The following is a 16789-nucleotide window of genomic DNA, read 5'->3' on the forward strand; positions in this document are numbered from 1 at the left end:
AAGTTTCAAATCTTTCTTCCACCTGCTATTTTTCCCATAAACTCTACTGTGTGCCTTCCTTGTGAAAGGAACCTGGCAATGTGCCAGTAGGCCTGGTTCTGATATTTTTTTATTTCAATATTATTATTATTATTATTATTATTATTATTATTATTATTATTATGGGTTTTTGAGACAGGGTTTCTCTGTGTAACACTGGCTGTCTTGAACTTTCTCTGTAGAACAAGCTGGCCTCGAACTCACAGATATTCACATGCCTCTGCCTCCCAAGTGCTGGGATTAAATGTGCGTGCCAACGTGCTTGGCAGGACTTTTCTGTAGCCTGGTTGAAGTCATACTATGTGACTTAGAATATGTCCAGTGTTGTGAGTGTAAAGAGCTGGCAGGGAGCACAAGCCCTTGTTTTTTGGAGACAGGGTTTTTCTGTGTAGCCTTGCATGTCCTGGACTCACTTTGTAAACCTAGATGACCTGGAAAACATACCACTGCTTGCCCCACTGAGGATCACAGGCATGTGACATCACAACTGGCTTTTGTTATAATCCTTAAAAATGATTTATAATCTCTGTCTACCTTCCCGAGACCAGGCCTATTTTGACTGGGAGAGTCGGCACTCACTAAAATAAAGAGGGCCAGGGACCCCAGGATTCCTTTTTCAGTGAGCAGGGACTGGTTGGGCCCTGGCTGAATAGAAGAATTTAAACTGGACACATTTAAACTGGGATTATGTAAATTTATAGCTGGGGATGTGTGTGCAATAAACTAGCTTTACTTACTAATGGAAGGGTGTGCTTTCCCCCCATCTTAGGAAGTGTAATTCTCATCTGATTGTATGTTTTTATATGTATGAGTGTTTTGTCTGCATGGGTAGGTGTGCCTGTGTATCAGATGGATGCCTGGTGTGTGAAGAGGGCAGAAGATGGAGCTAAATCTCCCGGAAATGGACTTACAGATGGGGTGAGATACCAGGTGCAAAACAGATCTGGTCCTTGGCAAGAACAAGTGTTCTTAACTCCCAAATCACCTCTGTAGCCCCTGAAATATAAAAGGCATCCATGATCTCATCGTCAGTGTTGTGGCATATTGGTAGAAATCCTCTCACAATATTGACCATAAGTCTAGAAGGAGGTCACTGAAATTTTTGGGATCCTGTGATGCTCTTCAACCATCATGATCTTGCCCCCGGTGGTATGGGGGTTAGTAAAGAAAGTGGCCAACACACTGCAGAACACCACCATGCTGAGTGTCAGAAGCCTGGCTTCTATAAATATGTAAAGCTCTAGCCAGTAAAGTGATAGTGGACACTCCTCAGTGATGGGACAGCTGGGTATCCCAGGATACAGTAGAAAGCAGGAATTGTGTCCTTGTTGAATATGACAATTGCCATGGCCTGAGAGCATAGATTTGGGTCACTCCAAATTCCATGTTCCAATGTGGAGGGAGTCCCATGAAATATTTATAATATCAGAACAGCCATAAATGCTCTTCAGTTAGACCTTAGAAAAGTGGGTTATGGCAAAGCATAGAAAACAGCTATGGGACTCCAATGCCATCAGGTGAAATTTTTAACATTGGGCCTGCTAGACGCTTGTGTTCTAGTTAGCACCACCCTACAGGTATTCATCAGTCCTAGGATACTAGGTCCAACAAAGAGGCTGGCAAAGAATGGCTAATAGGTGCTAAAGATGGCCAAGACAAATTGTTATTAGGCTCTGGACATACTGTCTCCACCTCACTCCAGTTCTGATTGGTCAGTCAGATCTGTCCACATGTTTCCTCTGTGGGAATTCTCATTCCTATGATGAGGTAGGTGGTCAGGTTCAGAGTTTGCAAATCTGTCAACGTGGGAGAGACATTCCCACCGAACTCCATGGACAACAAGTCAAATCCAAGAGCAAGACAGACAGGCAACTGATACCAGAAACCGCCTCAGTGTTCCAGAATTATAGAAAGATACACACACATATAGCAGTATTCTTTCTCTGTCTGTCTGTCTCTATATCTCTGTCTCCCTTTCTTTCTCTCTCTCTCAAACATATACACCCCAAATGAATCATGAACAGAGTCTCAGAGTGGCTTGCTGGGTAATGCAGATGACTGTGATGTGGTGGCCAATAAAGAATAAATAGTAGAGGAAGCAGTAGCAGCAGATAATCAAGGGATGGCTTAGAATTCTGGGATTGCCCTTGACAATGGCCAGGAAAGGCTTAGTACTTCACGAATTGACCCAAAACCACAGCAGTGATAGCAAAGAAGCACAGAGTTGCACCAAACCCAGGACCAGAAAACCCTAAATGGTAAGCCACATCATTAGTTTGGGGAGGTGAATTTATGTCAAAAGCACACACTTTCGGATTTCATAAAGAGGAAATTGTCAGGCTCCAATCTTCCAGAAATCAATAAAACGGTTGAGGTGTCTAATGTTATTAATAAAAAGAGGAAAGAAAAAACATGAGGGAAACATGGGTGCAGAGATACAGATATTCGCTCACACAGAAATACCATGAAAGCATGAAAACAGAAGCCACAGGCATACAAAAGAAGTGAATATATATTGTAGCCTTGACAACCCACAAATATGCCCTTGAATATTTCTGTTGCCATCTGTTGCCGCTCATGGGGCTAACGGATTAGTCTGGTTTTTTGGCCCTTTGGAGAAAACTATCTTTAAAATTTATTATTATTATTATTATTATTATTATTATTATTATTATTTAAAGAGGTAGTGAGTGTTCTTTTTGGAGGTAGGGGATGTTTTTTTTGAAAATATATTATTTGTAGAGTATTCTGCCTGCATACCAGAAAAAAGGTGCCAGATCTCTCTATAGATGGTTGTGAACAACCACGTGGGTGCTGGAAATAGAACTCAGGACCTTTGGAAGAGAAGCCTGTGCTCTTAAGCTCTGTGACATCTCTCCAGCCCCCTCATTTATTATTATTTTATTATTTAATATTTATTGATTCATTTTACATCCCTGTCGTAGACGCTTCCCTCCTCTCCTCCTGGTTCTACTCTCCCTGTTTCCCCTATCACCCCTCACCTGGCTCCTCAGAGAAGGGGATCATCCCCTCCCCTGTGTCCACCCACCCATGCCACCATATCAAGTCACATCAGGACTCAGTGCATCCTCTTCCCCTGTGGTGAGGCAAGGTAGCCCCGACAGGGGAATGTAATAGAAAAGCTAGCTTGTGGGTCAGGGTGCATTCATATGTGTGTTGGTCCTGTTGTGTTTACAAAGCATTGTTACCCTCGTGTCCTTCATCCCCTTTGGTGCTTACACTCTGCACAGAGTTCCTTGAGCCCTTAGGGGAGGGAATTGCTGGAGACATCTCATTTAGGGTGGGGTGGTCCAAGGCCTCTCACTGTCTGCAAATCAACTACATGTGGATCTCTGTATTTGTTATCGTCTGCTGCAGGAAGAAGTTTTCTATGATGGCTGAGTAAGGCATCAATCTGTGATTATGGCTGTGCTCCTTTAGCACAACTATAGCATTTACATTTCTCTGATGTCCATGGCCTGTGTAGATGAAGGCTCCTGGTCACCCAAGCCATGTTGGATCAAGGTTGCTTTTCATGGAGTGAGCCACCTGAAACCCAATCAGATATTAACTGATCACTTCCATGAAATTTGCGCCAAAGTGCACCAGCAAATCTTGTACGCAGGTTATCATTGGAGAGTGAAGGGTGTATAGCTGGGTTGGTGTGTATTTTCCTCTTTAGGTGGATTGTAGTGAATGTTAAGGGGAATGCGAACAACCACAAGCATGCATGCCATGTCTTCAATGTCTTATGTATTGTTGAAAAACCAGGCACTTGAGAATAACTATAAAGTTATGTTCCAAGAATCTGACACTTGGTGGAAATTCAACTTTCAAGAGTTAGCATGGCACCTCTTCATTTTCCTAGTTATTTTCAGGTATTTCAGACTGAACAAAAAGCATCTTTTCAGGCTGGAAATGGACTGTAGTTTTCAGGTTAGATATAACAATAGCATAATCTTTGGTCAGTGGTGAACTATACTTATTTGTGTGCATTATTAAAAATATCTAGATTGCAACATGTTTATATTCATGAATGGACTAACATGTATTATAGGGATTTTATGTAGATAATTCACAATATGATTGCTGAAAACTCTTTCAAAAATTTACTGTTATTTCAACCATTTCCTTCTTTTATATTTATCCTCCTTCATAATTAGAGTACCTCCCCTGGTTTATCCCAATCGCATCAATTGTACCTGCCATTGTATTGCTTCCCTACCATGCTTTCTTGTTTCTACAGTTATTCCATGATGAATACCCACAAACCAACATTTGGAGCTAGATGCCCCAGAGTAGAGAATGAAAGATATTTGTCTTCTGGATATGAGTTACCTAAATTATATTTTTCTTACTTACATCTATTTATATGTATGATATTTATCATGTTAAACATATTTATGAACTTCCATTTCCTACCTATTGTGAACAGAATAGCAATGAAGGTGACTGAGCAAGTATTTGGAGAGTGGGATGTCAAATCATTTTTATGTATGTCAAGGAAAAGAGAGCAGGGTCAGGCAGCAGATTTATTTTTTCCATTTAGAAAATTCTCTACTCTGATTTCTTGAATGGCTCAACCTGTTTCAAAGACACCAGTCCCCCCTTTCCCTAGATCGATTTTCATGTTTGTTCTGTAGAAGAATCTCATATACCACCCAAACCTGTTATACTCCCAAAAATAACAGAGAGAACAAGTTTTCAGTTCATGTACTATCATATAATTACTATCATATAATTACTATCATATAATTACTATCATATAATTACATTTTGAATATGTATATTGTCCACACATTCATAAGTAACATGCATAAATTACTAAAATATGTTTTTAACAGTAGCTTTTATTCTAAAATAAAATGTCTGTGATTGAGAGACAAAGTAAGAGGCTTTTATTTTCTTTAAATACACATTTCAGAAAAAGTTACTTTAAGGTAGGTAAATGATTTAATTTTTGTATACTAATGGGTTTTATTAGAAAACTAATACATCAAAATGATCAATTTTTATTTGCTATTTTTTTTGTTTTTCAAACTTCTCAAAGTGTTTTTATCAGGTCTTAGGAGAATAATGTAGCAATTTGGGAAAAAGATGCACACAAGCAGCCCTGCACTGGAGGCCAGGACAGAGAAGACCTCCACAACCAGCATGGCTTTGCCCTTGGTGCTCTGGTAGACAGGGATGAAGGTGATCCAGACACTAAGGAACACCAGCATGCTGAATGTCAGAAACTTAGCCTCATTGAATGTGTCAGGCAGGTTCCTCACCAAGAAAGTCACAGTGAAGCTCCCTAGGGCCAGAGTCCCTAAGTAAGCCAGCACACTGTAAAAAGCAGTAACTGAGCCCTTGTTGCATAAAATGATGACATGAGCATGTTCAGATTGTACATCTGTGTCAATGTAGGGAGGAGAGGTTCCCAGCCAGACTCCAGAGAGAATAAGTTGAATCTGGACACAGATGGGGATGACAGCATTATAGATGCCTGAGACAAAAAACCTTCTCATTGTTCTCCCAGGTTTCATGATCCTAAAGGCCAGAATTACAGTTATAGTTTTTGCCAAAACAGTGGAAATAGCCAATGTGAATACAAATGCAAATGTTACTTGTTGTAGTATGCAGGAGACATTGTTTGGGTGTCCAATGAAGAAAAAAAAGCAAAAGAAGCAGAGGAGGATGGAGATGAGCAGCGTATAGCTGAGAGTCTTGTTATTGGCCTTAACAATGGCTGATTCTTGGTGTTTAAGGAAGATCCCCAAAACTGTAACTGTGCTGACAGAGAAGAAGAGAGCTGTGCAGGCCAGAGCCATGCCCAGAGGATCCTCAAAGGATAGGAATATCACTGCCTTAGGTAAACACTGGTTTCTCTCAGGGTTTGGGTAGTCTTGACTTAGGCAAGGAATGCACTCCTGCTGATCTGTGCGGAGAAAGTGAATAAACATTTCAGCTTATACATGTATTTACACTTTACACATTTCATTCATAAGAGTTCTTTTCAATGATTTGTATAGCCTGGCATATTCGGCTTCATGATAGTGCCAAAATAATGAACTCTTTATGAATCCTAATCTATTGTTTAACCTTGATACTTAATAATAAGTTTTGTTTAAAGAATTTATTACTGTTTGTTTAAGGCAATTAAAGTGAAATCTATATCACTCATATTTCAGAGTAGAACTATAAAGTAATCCTTCACATGTTTTTAAATGAAGTGATTTAAATTACTAAGTATAGTATTTTGATCACATCAGTGTACCCAAATGGACTTCTCTGATTCCACCATCATGGGTTTTTCTCATTTTTCTTGTTACTCACAGTTTCAGTAGATATTTATTACCCTACGTCTATATATTTTTCCAAGGTAACATGCCAAGAAGTTAGATCCCACATCCATGGCCTATGAAACAATCCTGATTTGGTGGTAAGCATACAACACTTGCATCAACAAATTGCAGCTCTAAGCTCAGATCCATCAGTATCTATCTCAGCTGTAGAAGTTGCAAATACATTTCTACATTCTTTAGCATTCTTTGACTCAGTACAGGACTCTTTGTCTTTTCATTATAATTCCAGAGTAATCCTAGGAATTGTTCTAGTTTCCACACTTGGTTTTCTGGTCATCCTCTGAAGACTAAAAAAAGCCCTATGTGTCACACAAGAGGTCTATAAATCTTTAAATCATTACATCAGAAAGGAGAAAATGGCACAGTAATATTCACCAGAGTTGGTGAAAGTCATTTACTTTGCTTCATGGAATTCCAGCAAAGCTGAGTAGATTGTTAAAATCACTGTTCTTCTAACTTTTTGGATTTTTTTTTCTGTGTGTTTCCTTACTAGGGGCTTTCTGCACTATGATTCATTTGTTTTTTCTACAAAAATTTATGTCTGAGTCTTTTTATGAAAATCCAAAACTTAACTTTATGTGTACACTGTTTGTAAATCTTCTTTCTGCCTAGGACATCATTAAGCACAGATAAGCATATTAGATAGGAGGCCATTATTTCAGAAGTTTTCTTGGGGTATCTTCCCCTAAACAGTATTTTGGTGCAGAGTAAAGAAGGCATTATGCAAACCTTGAGAGGCCAGGAGATTCAGTTGTAGATTTAAGACTTCCTTTCATTATAGGTTTAGAGCTCCCTGAAAATGTAGTTTAAAGATAGGAGATCATAGAGAATACACCCCTGATGGAATAAAACTCAGTAAATAGGATAGATTGACTAAAATAAACTTTTTCTACTTAATAGCATGATGATGATGCATATAGTAAAAGGAGTTATTTATTAGTATTTGCTATTCATACAAAGACCTGTTACAGTATTTTCTGTTTTTCTGGACTGCACTCATACTACAAACACTGCCAGTCTAAAAGCAAACTGTCATACATTAAATATGTTTTCTTTGCAGGAGATATTTTTTTTTGATTCCTTAAAGTAGAGTCATGGGCTTATAATACTATCTTTTCTGTTTGTATTTTTTTTAATTGTTGCTGAACTTGTAACCCTGGATAAGTAATGAAAAAAAAATCAAACACCTACTCTGTACCACTTGTATAATCATTAGTCTGCGTTTGAACTGTGAAACTTGTATACAGAAGGACCTTGTTGATAGTAAATCAGAGCTACAGAAATGTCTGAATTTTAAATGTCAACTGAGAGATTCCCCCGACCACTGCACCTGACTCACTCCCTTCACTTACTGACCCCTCATATAGTATATACTCTGTGGAACACCCTGCTTGCAAACATACTCCAATTCTCTTTTCCATGCTGAGGATGGCCTCACAGAAAGGTTCCTGGTACAGGCTCACAGAGAATGAACTGCCTACAAGAAAGTAGTCATGGGACAGATATGTGCTCTCTGCACATATGTAGTAGTTGTGCAACTTGGTCCTCATGTGGGACTTCTAAGAGCACATGTGTAACCATTGTGCAGATTGGTCTTCATGGGGGTACCTATCAGCAAGATCAAAGCTGTTTCTGACTCTTTTGCCTGCCATTGGATTCTTTTTCCATAATTAGACTGCCTTGTTTAGTCTCAATAGCAGAAGTTGTGCATAGTCTTATTGCAACTTTATATGCCAAGGCTGGTTGATATCCAAGGGAGGCTCCTTTTTTTCTGAAAAGAAAGAGAGGAAGGGCACATGGATTGGCAGGTAAGGTGACAGAGAGGGACTAGGAGGAAAAGTGTGATTAGATGCTGCAATAGTACATAAATTAATTAATAATCCATTAAAAAGAAATAGTAAGATTTTAATAGAAATGAATGAAACAGAAACAAAGAAAATGCATAGAGTTAACTAAAGGAAGAACTGGTTCTTTCTGAAGAGAAAATTGACAGACCCATGTCTCAAGTAAATCAAAGAAAGAAATAGAGGACTCAAATTAGTAGAATCAGAAGTGATGGAAAAACATTGCTACAGAATCCAAAGAAATTCAGAATATTCTAAGAGAACATTTAGAAAAATTATATAGCAGAGTGCTTAAAATGCACATGAAATGGGTAAGTTTTAGATTTGCCCAAGCAACCATGACTCAAACATGAATTCAACTTTTATTCACCATCCTAAATAGACCTAAAGAGACCCATGAGGAAATTAAAATGCTCACGAAAGCATCTTACCAAAAAAGAAATTAAGGAAGCTGAAAGATTACAAAAGGAGACTCCAATATGTTGGAGACCAGGGTGCGCCATAACTGAAGGGTAGAGGATCAGAGTCCCAAAGTCCATTGAGCAGGTCCAGGGGTAGCAAACTATGGGCAGCCTGCCCTTCCACATACTGCAGTGAGTTTGGACCCCCAGGGTCTCTCAGCTGTAGCAACCAGACCTCAGATCCCTCCTGCTCCCCTGAGGTCAACATCAGGATTGCTGGGACAGAATCCCAGCCACCAAGCCACAGATTCTCTGGACAACTTGTGGACACCAGGGGAATAAGAGAAACACAGGGATCTCAGATCCAATATGGCAGAGCAAAGAGGAATCTGCATACAAGGAACACAGTTTTAGGCAGGCTTATAAGCTGCAGCCCAGCTTTCTTCAGATTAACCCCCACTGTTGTCATCTTGGCCTGGAGCCCTTTGGGGCACTTGCATATGCTCAGTGTTCATGACCAGCAGCAACACCTGCACCCCAAACATCGGAGCTCCCATGCATGCACACTCCCTGACCTTCAATTCACCTGCCCCCATCTGTTTTTTTTTGTTTTTTGTTTTTTTTTTTTTTTTTTTTTTTTTTGCTCACTACCTGGCCTGTTCACTGCCCTTCAAGACACTGGCATCTGAATTACCAGTACCCATTCTTGAGCCACTGCACATTCCTCATCTTCCTGAATGCTACACTAGACTCCAAAGACAGGCTGGTCCAGTCTTTGGTGCAGGTTCCAGGAACAAACAGCGAAGGCTACAGAAAACCACATGGTAAAAGTCTAGCATAAAATAACAATCAACAAAAATCAGGACACCATGGCTCCACCAAACCCCCCCAAAACAATAGATATACTAATGTAGCTGTAACACAAGAAAATGACCTTAAATCTATGCTTATTCAATTATTTGTGGCATATGAAGAGGAAAACAACTAATCTCTCAAAGAAATACAGGCAAATACAACCAAAGAGAGGCCATCATAGACTGGAAACCACAATCAAACAGGTGAAGGAAATAAAATTACTCATGACCTTAGAAAATTAGAATTAATAAAGAAACCACAAAGAAAACTGGGTATGGAACACTTAGAAAAGTGATCAAGTACCATAGAGATAAGCCTCACCAACAGAATACAAGAAATTGGGGAGAGAATCTCAGGCATTGAGGATGTAGTTGAAGTAACTGGTACATCCAGGTCACCATGAAAAGATGAAACCTAAGAATAATAGCAATAAAATAAACAGATGATTCCAGGCTCTAAGGTCCAGAATCTATTTTCAATAAAATCTAGGAGTTTCACCAACCTTAAGAAAGAGATAGCCTTAAACATAAAAGGGGCTTACAGAATACCACATATTCTAGACCAGACAAGAAAATACTTGTGCAACATAATAATCAAAACACTAAATCTACCCAATGGAAAAAAAAATAAAAGCAGCAAGGAAAAAGGTCAAATAAGATATAAAGGCAGACCTATCAGAATCACACCAGACTTCCCAACAGAGACTATGAAAGCCAGATGGGCCTCAGTGGATATCATGCAGACACTAAAAGAGCACAGATGCCAGCAAAAGTTACCCAGCAAAAGTTACAGTCAACACAGATGGAGGAAAGAAGATATTCCGTGACAAAACTAAATTTAAACAATATCTTTGCAGCTTGCCGATGTAGAGAAGCTACTACATTGGAAGGAAAACTCCAACCAATGCGATCATCTAAACTCAAGAAGCACAGGATATAGATGACATCACAACAAAAAAAATCAAGAGAACACAAGCACACAAACATACTATCAGCACCTGCCCTTACCCGCGGGACCTAGTTATTTGTGGGGGCGAAGGGGGTCAATCCTGGAAAAGATGGGTGAGAGAGAGAAAGAACACAAGCAGATGGTTGCCGGTCAAGTGTCAGCTTTATTGAGCTTCAGTGTTTCTTTTAAAGCACGGTTCTGGCAGGGCGGGGGGAGAGGGTCGAGAAAAGGGAAGTAGTAGTGGAAAAATACCAAGGCCCTTGGTGGGAAGTCCCCAAGATTGAGAAGGTGGGGTAAAAGGTCACAAGGCCCAAAGATAGTATCTGTGGTCACGGATGTGTCCCATAGCAAACAGTTTCGGGAACAATGGGTCGTAAGAAACTATGGCCTGCTGGTGTCCGGTGCTTATCTGGCAGGCCAGGCTCTTAGGGAGGGTCCCAGGGCTTAGTTCCCAACATCTCCTCCCTTTTTATCTCTTTAAAATGAGGGGACCCTTTAGGATTCTCAATGATCATAAAAAAGGCATTTTGGAAGAGCCAATTTGTATAGCCTACTCGGGGTTATCCACACAAGCAAGTTTTGGAGACCGCTTTCCCCAAAGCAGGACGTCACCACCATTGTCGACAGTCTATGCCACTTCTGGTGCAATGGGACAAAACCCTCAGAGTGCCAGGGCCATAGACAGCGTATATCAACAAGTATGGCGGGCATAAGTCCTCATTATGATTAGGGGCACAAACGGGGGTCTGAGCCTGGTGGAAGGCAATGCTTGGCCATTACCTGTCATTGGAGCAACCTCCTCTTATTGCGAGGCTGTCCTGTCTTAGGTGGGCGAAGACTGACTTGCACACAACCATCACTGACTTACCAGACCGCTCAGTTTGTGAAACTGTAACGCATTAACTCTCCTCAGAAAGAATGAGGGCCAACCCCGAGTTAAGAGCTACAAGACATTTGTTAAATATGTTTGAATTAATTTTAACGAAATTGGTCAGCCAATTGTGAGAATCGTAAAGGGTCCAGATCTAGTTGGGAGAGCAGCCCCTGAACTTCCATCTTGGGCCAGGGGATATTAGGGTGGAGAAATCGAGGGGGCGGGAAGCTGAGGCATCAGGTGGAAGCTCTACGGCAGATTCTTCTTCTCCAGCCAGGCGATGGTAATGGACTCCAATGGGCTTGATTGCAGAATCCACCTGACTCTTAACAAAGCTTGTTAATCTATTAAAGGCCCAGGGGCCGAAAGAGAGAAGTAAAAGGATACCTACAAAAGGTCCTAGCAGACTGGGAAGCAAAGTGGTTAGCCCTGGGGATGTGGAAAACCAATTTTGATATTAGGACTCTTGTTTCTCTCTGTTCCATTTTCGTTCCTCCAAAGTGGAGCGAACCTTACGGATACTGCTTTGCACTAAACCTGTTTTGTCAGTGTAAAAGCAGCATTCTTCCTTGAGCGCAGCACAGAGTCCGCCTTCCTGGAGAAAAAACAAATCTAGACCGCGCCTGTTTTGTAAAACTACCTCAGATAAGGATACCATAGAATCTTTTAGGTCCTGTAAGCCTTTTTGCAAATCTTGTAGGTCTTTGTCCACTGCCAGGGAGAGTTGGTTAAATTGTTGCTGGGAGGTAATTAGGGAGGCTATGCCTGTACCAGCTCCAGCAGCTCCAAGTCCTAGAATTACAGTTAGAGTAATGGCAGTTAAGGGCTCACGTTTAACTCGAGATGGACGTACCCCTTTTTCCCAAAACTGAAGGAACTCATCCTTAGAATGTATAGTCAGCCTTGGGAAAAGCCGTACAAGGACGCAGTAATCTCTATGGACTAAAAAGGTGGAGCTTACAAGATTAGGAGTAAGACCAGTGGAGCAGGCAAAATAAATGCCATTAGGTGCAGCAATATATGTAAAGCTTGAATTTACAAGAGTAATACTGCAAATTTCTTGTAAAGCCACCGGGGGAAGCATAGAAGGTCCCAATAGGCATGTTCCAATTCCGGACACCTGTGTTACTGTAAGGCTGACTCCCTCTGGGTCCTGCCACCATAAGGCATTAGAATTATTAGTTGTAATTACTTCTAAGGGTAAGGCTATGCCCTCATAGAAGGGTGGCCGTGGTGAGTAACACACCCAGCATTCCTGAAAATCAGTGGCGTTAATGCGTTAATTTGATGTATGGCCTCTTCATTGAAGGGCAGAAGCAGAAGGAATGTAATTGCCTTTGGCAGGCTTACTAAGTGACTAGAAAACACAGGATGGCCCACCAAGATGTGTTAATAATGGTAATTTGGAAAGTTCCTCAGAAGAGTTACTTAGGAAGCCCTGAGGGAGAGGAGGATTTAGCCTCTGACCTTTTCTCAGGCTTGCTCCTCAGAGAAGACACAGATTGAAGCTAATTGCTCTTCCATCTTTGGCTGTAGCCACATCCCCACTAGCAGGAGATTCTGAACATGAATTAAAGATCAGATATTCCTCAGGTGTCTGGCCAGGACTGACCAGACCTGAAAGTCAGCTACCTAATCCCTCATCCAATTATGAGTAGCCAGGATGGCACCCCTGAACTTCCCTGTGCTTCATCCCCTAACAACCTGAGGCTTATGTCTCTGGGGGCCCACTCTTAAAATTTTGAAAGCATATTTCCAACATAGCCAGGGCCATTATCTGTTTTAAGTTGTGTTGGAAGTTTTAATATAGCAATTTCTGACAGCGTATGAGCAATAACATTTTTTCCAGCTTTACCAGTTTGGAGTGTGGAAAATATAAACCCACTATTATAAGTGTCAACAAACACATGAACATATTTTAAATTACCAAATTTAGGAATATGTGTAACATCCATGTGCCAAATAACATTAGGTACAAGGCCACAGGGATTGACCCCAAGATGGGAAGTAGGCAAAAAGACAACACAAGAAGGACATTGTTTAAACAAGTCCGCTTTATAATTACCTTAGTTAAAGGTCCTGGAAGGTTAAAATGAGCTTGTAAATGTCCAATGTAAAAGGAAAACTTTTCTTTTTGTATCAAATTTTGGATTTGTAAAAATAATTTTAGCAGGAGAAGATGTCTAACTTTAATTTGCAGTCTTTAATCTAGGCAAAGACTAAGCTACATAGACACTATCTGTAAAAATGTTTAAAGACTGTTTATTAAAACTTTAAAACACAGCCAATACTGCAGGTAACTCTGTTATTTGCACAGATGTGCTAGACACTTGAAAAGATGCATCAACAGGTTGGACTTTGTCATAATAAGCTTACATATGTTAAAATGCCATATTTATTAGATTTCTGACAAGCCTGAAGGCCAGCATATTTGAGTTACTCTTTGTTTATCTTTATCATCTGCTCTAAACTGCATCCTATAAAACAGGATGCCATAATTTCTAATTTTGGTATATTTTTGATGCATGTTTTATAGCCAAATTTTAAGTAAATCTATATAGTCAGATTTTATGGTTACCCATTTTAGATTTAACCTTTTTAAAAACAGAACAACAACTTAAACAAAGCGACTAGGTAAATTATACTTAACTTAGTATAAGTTAAGTATACTAAGTGATATACTAAGTTATATACTTATATACTAAGTATAACTAGTTAATTATACTTAACTATAATCTTTAGCATAACTTTAAATATGCTCTTTTTAAACTAAAATCAAAGCAAAACTTTTAATCAGACATAGTTTGGGGGCTACCAAATCTTATTAATCCTACCATATTGCATTAAGACTTAATAGCAAAAAATTAAAGGACAAAAGTTTCATTTAGCATTAAACAGAGAACTAAACTCAGCTTGTAACCCTCAGCAAAAATAGAGTATTTTGGCCATACCAAATCTATAGGCCAGAAAGAAACCACATTAATTTATTTATTTAGGCGCTGGCAGCCAGGCATATATTTTATATAATGGTTAACAATGATCTGAAAATAACCCTGCATAACCCTGGACTAACATGGAACTGCAGTTCCTTTTTCCTTTTAAAAAACCACAAGCAAACATTTTGCATTAAAGAGTCTCCGACCTTTTTAAATGAAGAACAACATATTTTACAGTTCTTTCTCAAATCATATTAACTCTCTGGCTTTTTATAACACATTTACTAACCTTCTGCAACATCCTATATACCTTCAGGTTCCTAGCTTCCTTTTTCTGGCTTAACCAGACATTCTTACTTTCTTGCTCTCTCTCTCTTGCTTTTTAGACAACACAAAACTCTCATCAAAATCCTTTCTTTCCTAACATGATCCTGCTGGAGCCCAGCATCTACAATTTGTTTTTTAAAGGCAAAGCAAAAACAAGTTACATTATTACAAAAAGTTCTGAAACTGCCAAATATTTTTTTTTAAATAACTTTCGTGTAGCAGTTAACATAAAGGTAACATAAACAAACTCCAAGGAACTTCGAACAAGTTTTAAGAAACTAGGTGAAAACATGTTTTCCATAAGCAAAGCAGTTTAACAAACAGCTCTCACCAAGATACATTTTAAAAACTGTAATTTTCTCAATTAATGCAAACCACATGGCTGTTGCCTCAGGAGACACTGAGTGGCACTCACTGGGACCAGGTGTACAGATTACCCACCAAAATACTGAAAATACTGATGAAGCTAGGGGTGTTCCCCTGAACTTCAGCAGCTGTGACCACCAGTGCGACCACTTTGATCACGTCTTGCTACCCAGACACAGACACCTTGAGCTTTGAGGAATTTTCAGAACAGAGAACAGAAAGTACTACACGCACAAACATTGCACAGAAACATTTAGACTCTTATGGCCCGCACACAAAAACAAAACACAGAGACAAAGACAAAAAACAACTGCGGTACCTGCTTTTTAAACATTTAAATATATATACAGAGCATAACCATGATTTTAAGTCAGAACTAGAAATATTTAGAATTTATCAGTGAACACAATTTAATCTTTAAAACTAGAAGTGGCTCCATCTTTCTGGTTTCTGTTTGAGAGCTGGCTGAAGCTGACACTGGCTGAAGCTGGTGGGAGGGGGCGAAGTAAATTGCAGTCCTGCTAAGCTCTCCAGCTGGCAGAGGCAGGTCTTAGGCCTCTGAGGGTTTAGGCGTTCTCATCCACCCAGTTCTCCGCAAGCCTGGCCCTTGGTAGGGGAGTGGGAAGGAGACAAGTAGAGTCCCCATTCCTCCTGCTCACCGAGCTATGGCTAAGGCTCCAATCCATGTCCTTTGCCCCAGCCCACCTAGGGGCCTTTTTTGTTTTGGGTGGAAGGGAAGCAGCGCAAAGAAAGTAGGGTATGAGACTTAGCAGTTTCTTCCCCTGACTCTGTTTCATCCTCACTTTGTAATGAGATGAGGTCTATCTCTTCTTTAGGAGGCTTTTTGGTACCAGCTCTTTTTTATGTACTAACTCTTAACATTTGCATGCACTGCCAAGTGTAGGTGGCCAATCAGGGTTATGCTACCTGGAAGCCTCTTTCAAATCACTCTCCTCTGAGGGGTCTAATTGGTCAGGGCCTTCTTTGGGAAAAACGGTGGAAAGCTAGGGAATTAACAGTAATGACGGGGGGGATAATTATTATCTTTATCTCGACCTCTTTCTCTAAGGTCCTCGAGAGGGCAGGCTTCAACCTGATCCTACTTTTTGGCCTATCTCTGGCCCATCAATAGCAAACCATGGACAAATGTCTGACACAAAAACAAAGAACTTAATTAAATCCTTTTTCTTTTAACCCGTATTCCTCTCTCTGTGAGAGAAGCCTTTAAATCCTTTACAAAAGCAGCTTCTTTAGACAAAGAATGGTCCATCTTTATGGGACGGAAATGTAAAATAGAAACTCACCAGGCATTGCTGCTCCTCGGGTGCCAAAGCAGGAGCCTCAGAAACTGCCTTGATCAAGGTCTTTACTCCGGGGGTCCGTCCGACTTGACCCATACCTCGTGCCCCATGTTGGGCCCCACTTGCCCCAACCCAGAGAAAGGAAGGACTCAAGCAAATGTGCACTTGTCAGGAGTCAAATTTTATTGAACCGAAGTAGGCTTTTAAGGCCAACCTTAGATAGGGGCAGGGCGAGGGAGGAGCGCAGTGCAGAATCCTTTTTACTCAGGGAGGGGTAGGTTGGGAAGGCCTATTTTAGAGCCTCTCAGATCAGGAAGGGGCAGGTTGGAAAGGCCTACTTTAGAGCCTCTAAGATCAGGAAGGGGCAGGGTGGAAGTTACAGAATCTTCTTGGCCCAGGGCCTGGAACACTTTGCAGTTATTTTAGGATGTCAAGGTACAGTTAGCACATTTCTGTAACTGTCAAGCAGGATTTTGGTCAACCAGGTGCAGCAGGGTGGGGGGAATGAGAAAAGGTCAGAAGTTTCTCGGGGCTTGTCTTCAACAGCCTTT

This window comes from Meriones unguiculatus, assembly GCF_030254825.1.
Source record: "Meriones unguiculatus strain TT.TT164.6M chromosome 13 unlocalized genomic scaffold, Bangor_MerUng_6.1 Chr13_unordered_Scaffold_28, whole genome shotgun sequence".
Classification (NCBI taxonomy): Eukaryota; Metazoa; Chordata; class Mammalia; order Rodentia; family Muridae; genus Meriones; species Meriones unguiculatus.